At 33.6% G+C, this 5,505-nt stretch overlaps 1 pseudogene; it reads right to left on the reverse strand.

The window, feature by feature from the left end:
- Positions 1–2,635: 2,635 nt before the first annotated feature.
- On the reverse strand, positions 2,636–4,712 carry LOC110307722 (annotated as a pseudogene).
- Between the last annotated feature and the right edge of the window lie 793 nt (positions 4,713–5,505).

Consider the following 5,505-nt stretch of genomic DNA (forward strand, 5'->3'; position numbering starts at 1 on the left):
TCTCTCTCTCTCTCTCTCTCTCTCTCTCTCTCTCTCTCTCTCTCTCCTCAATTAAAAATTATTCCAGTCAGTTTTGGACTCCTAAAATTTAAACATACTAAATAAATAAATAAATAAATAATAAACAAATAAGTAGATAAACTCAAAAGTATTTAAAATCTCTTAAAGTTTTCCACTATAATCAAGTCTTAGCAAAAGTCAAGGGTCTCTATATTTTACATGTATAACCTTGCAGAAAACCCCAGCACCTATTAAATATCTTCCTAAATGGTAGTAGTAGGTTTCTTATTGGTTCTTTGGCATAAAATGGTATGCTTACTAGTAAAAAATCTAAATGTAACAAATTTTGGAAAGGTTATAGAAAAATAATAGCACATTTGTTCATAGAAATTGATGCAAATGTTATAAATTGTAGTGCAGAGGCTCTATCTAAAGATTTTGTCACTATAAGACCTAGGGTTCTCTCTTTGGAATATACAAATAAATCAAAACTATCACCTTTGGACATTGCTTCATGACTGTGTTTATAGTCAGCATCAGTTTTAATGACTAATCTACTGAAACCATCTCTCCATTAACTCATAAGTGGATCAATACAATGCTCTCTATATGTTTACAGCAGACATTATTCAGACACTAAAGAGTTATTCTAACATATGAAATAGTATGCATGAACCTAAATGACTATGTTCAATAAGTTCTGTTAGACACAAATATATACTGTATAACATAATATTTTAAACCTAAAATATATGCAATACATTTTAAACAAAATAATTAATTAAAAATAAACTAATTGATGTTTCAGGGTGAACATACTTTGACTTTTTAGGACAAGCATCAGAGACTCTTGAACACAATTCTTAATTATAAGGAGGCAGCTATCCAATGTACAAAATGAACTCTTGAGTTAATATACCATATTATATATTTATTTCACTTAGTTATTCCTTTGAGCATTTGCCATATATGAACATTTCCCTCATATCCTTTTCATATGTGAATATAGTTTCTTGAAAGAAAGATGTTATTGAAATGACATAAACAAATAACATAAATTCCAAGAAAGCTCAATTATTATGAAAGATAGAGTATCATGTATAGTCAGAATAAAGAATATTTGATTATGATATATTCATTTCAAGCTTACAGAAAATGAGATATTTAACATTATTCTTAATGAATGACTGGACTTTAGTAAGCAGATAAAGGATAAAGTAGATTATATTTTTTGACATGCAATAAAGTCAGAGGTGTGAATTAATTTTTAATTTTCACTGTCAAATTAAATGTATAAAATAGATTTATCTTTCATGTCTTCTATAATGCCATGCCCAGAGTAAATATGTAGCTTTTACAGAATATGAGAAAGTACTAAATTTCTAAATATATTACAATTTATCATTTTTTTTATTTTTATGGAATCCTATCAGGAGGTTATATTTATATGTTCATGTGATTAAGGATATTTTTGTAGCTAAGCTGCTGTTTACTACAAACTATGTAAATATATTCTTAAAATGTCTTATTTTGTGATTATCAAATAGTAATTGTGGTTTCTTCATTCCATTAACAACATATTTTTGTTTTAAATGTTCTTTTAGGTAGGAATGATTATAAGATAAATATTTTGGAAACAAGTTTCTCTCTACATAAATAGTTAAATAATAATTACATATCCAGTGTTTACAAAGTTCTCTTAGAACTTTATTCATTTACACCTTACAGATCTTCTACTTCACCAGAAGAGGTTTATCAAATTCTAATTAAACATATAATATAAATACAAAGAAAGAGTCCTTCACCCTTTTCTTCTTTTCTAGAAATCAGTGAAATGGAAAATCCATGAGCTGGATTGGTACGTAGATGCAAAGTTTCAAACTTTCATTCTCATGCCCTGTTAACAGCTTCAGAGAATTCAGTTAGTCTCATAAAATTAGGTTTCAGAACACATTCCTATACTAGTAACCCTGTCTCTCAATCAGATCATTCAAATTATTCTGTGCCAGTCAAAAATTGCTACTTTACATTAAGATTATAGGAAACTTTTGCTAAAGTTTAAACTAAAGATGTCTTACATTTTAAATAGGCAGTTTCTTTTCTTTAAATGATAGAACTAATATGCTGAATTCTCTTTGCCTCCTCATACACTACACATTATTTTTAATATTTTTCCCTAGAGTTCATCCTTTTATCTCTCCCACACAAGTACCATACACAATTAGCAAAAAATTGTTTATCTCTATTTTAACTCAATTTTTAGTTCTCAGAATGGAAATTAAGGAATTATAACTGATTGATGAATATACTTTCAAGGAACAAAGACTTGTTTCAGAATTATCTTTTAACTTAAAAATATGAATATTTACCTGTAAATATATATGTACAGACACATACATACATACATACATACATACATACATACATGAAATCATTTCTAGACTGGGTAAACTAAGGTGGGGGAGCTCATTTATCAAAGAGTAGTACCATTTCTTACATTGGGGTTTCTGAGTGAGAAAGAAAGAAAGAATGAAAGAGAGAGAGAGAGAAGAAGAAGAAGAAAGAGAGAGAGAGAGAAAACAGGAGAGCTAATTCATCTCTGATTCCTGAGTGTAAATACAGTATATGGGACATGTTATCTCTCCAGAGCAGTTTCAAACAGAAGCACCGCCAAGTCCTTGACAGCTTTGTCAGTTTCGTCTGTCTCAGCCTTCTGCAAAAGGGTCTCACAATGTGGTTTTCAAGATTGATCTCTGCATGATTTTTGTCATCATATAGTCCATTGTAGATTGTTCTGAAATAACATTTAACTCTGAATATTTCTTCTCATGAATATTAGTTAAGACTTTAGACTTTGGACTTAAATGTACATATGTCTGTTTTGGTCATTTAGCTCTTTGTTTTGCTCAAATCCCTAAAAAATGTGGGCCTTCATAATCCTCTGCATGTTGGCTGTCCAGCTGTAAATACTTGTCATAATGAAGGTAGAAGCCTCTTAAGGATTATCACCTTTTCAACCTTCTTGTCCAAGATCTCCTTCATGAGTTTTGCATATTCTAAAACTTTGACTTATTCTCCTCCATTTTCTTCTTCATCTTCTGGAAGTTCCAGCCCCTCCTTAGTCACTGAGACCAAGCTATTTCCATTAAATTCCTTGAGTTGCAGGATTCAGTACTCATCTTTAGGCTCAGTCATATACACTTCCTCAAAGCCCCACTTTGGCCCACATTCCTTAAAGACAACATGGGCCACTTGCTCTTTGCTCTCACCAGTGAAGTAGTAGATGGACTTCTGTCTCTTCTTCATGCAAAGCATACATTCTTACAGGGAAGTCATCTCATCTCCAGATTGAGAGGTGTGATAGGGATGGAACTCAGAGAGGTTGCAATGGTTAGTGGAATCTTCATGGATTCCAAGCTTTAAGTTCTTGGAAAACTCCTCATAAAATTCCTTGTAGTTCTCTTTATCTTCAGCCAACTTAGAGAAGAGCTTAAGGCATATTTTCATAATGCTTTTGTTGATAACTTTCAGGATCTTGATCTGCTGGGGGCATTTCTCAGGAGATGTTCTGGGACAGGTCCTCAGAGACAACCATACCACGGTTAAAGTTGAAATACTTAGGTATCAGCTCATTACAGCTGTCCATGATGAACACATGACAGACATACAGTTTGATTTTACCCTTGTTGCTTTCAAAAACTGTCAAAGGGAATTTGCCAGGAAGTGAAGAGCGGAGCACTGAATTCCAATTGACCTTCTACAGAGAAATGCTTGACTGCCAAGTGATCTTCCCAATCATTGGTGATTCCTTTACAGCACTCATCATAGTCCTCTTGAATGCTGTCATCTGGGTTCCCGGTGAAAATAGGCTTAATCTTACTCACCTAGTCTTGTTCAATATATTTCTCCATAGTTTTCATTTTTCTTCTTACTTTTGCTGCTGTCATTTTTCTTGTCAGATTCCATACCTTCGGTCTTAGACTGCTATTCATCATCCTTATCTTCCTCCTTTTTCTCTCCTTTCTCTTCCTCTGCCTCATTATCAATGATCTCCTTCTCTTATTCCTTCACCAAGTAGAGGGTGATGGTGGTAGTCGATAAACTGTAAGTTCTTCTTCACCATTTCTTGACCCTCCTCTTCCCTGAGTACTCTACCTGATCTTCTTTGAAGAGAAGAATCAGTTTGGTATCCAGGGCAATGGGCTGACTATAGACTGTATTAACTCTGAAGGATTCACCAGCAGAAGACTCCCAGGTATACTGTTCATTATCATTGTGCTTTGTGATTACAAGCACTTTCTCTGCCACTCAATAGGCCAGATAGAATCCAGCACCAAACTGCCTAATCATGAAGATCTCTGCACCAGCCTGGAGAGTCCCCATTAATGTCTTTGTACAAGATTTAACAATGGTTCCAAAGCTATTTATGAGGTCAGCCTTGGTCATGGCAGTGTCTGTGTTTAACAAAGTCAGTATGCACTCCTGAGGGTTGCAGATGATATCAATTTTCATCTATTTCCTGCTGTTAAACTTGGAAGAGTCTGTCAGACTTTCATTCCTAATCTTGTCCAAGACATCAGAAGCATCTCAAAAAAGATAATTCTCTTGTTTGAATAGAAAATGTTGATGATGAGGGAAATGAGCTGGGCTATTTTGTCCTGAAAGACAATAGGCTCCAGTTCTTCCTCTCCATTGTATACTTCCTCAAGCATGTTTCCAGAAAAGTCAAGTCATAGTACAGAGCAGGATGGGCCTGGACTCTGTCAGACTGGCAAGGCAAGTTCAGGCTGCACAGCAGTGACTCAAGACTTTTACTGCTATTTTTAAATATCCCACTTTACCTACAATCTCTTTAGTTAAATTGTTTTTCATTACTACTTGATTTAAAAACATACTGGTTAAAAAGATCTCATATTTTAGCAACCCAGTTATATTTCATCAGTCAGCTATGCTGGCATCAGACATTTTGCAACTGAAGACCATAAAATTGTTATAAGCTGAAACAAATGAAACAAGTTTCTGTAAAATTATTCACTGTTTTAGAGTGACAATGTTGTTCCTAATTTCAGACAAAAAGATGCTGCTAAGGTCCCCTGTAGGCAGTTTCTTTTACAAAGTAAATGCCTTTCTGTTTTAAGATGTGTCTACTATTAGATGTCTTAATCATTCATACTTATTTATAAATAAAAAGTAGAAATATGTGATCTAAGAAAGAAAAGCAGAAAGCTAAAATTTTCTCCCTTTAGTCTTACATTATAGAAGCAATCTCAGTATGTAACCACTAAACACCATCAATACACTTTGAACATTTTGAAAAGAATGGATAGAAAAAGCAAACAAAAGTGATACACCCTGTATGGGTCGGAGAATTGTAATAACCTGAACCAAGCAAAGCAGTTCCCATCCCTTGGAAGGTATGTAAATGATAATGCCAAATTATTCATGACAACATAAATGGAAAATGACCAAGAGGCTAAAATCTTTAATAATGGAAAATCCATTACT

This window comes from Mus caroli, chromosome 13 (genome assembly GCF_900094665.2).
Source record: "Mus caroli chromosome 13, CAROLI_EIJ_v1.1, whole genome shotgun sequence".
NCBI classification, from domain to species: Eukaryota; Metazoa; Chordata; class Mammalia; order Rodentia; family Muridae; genus Mus; species Mus caroli.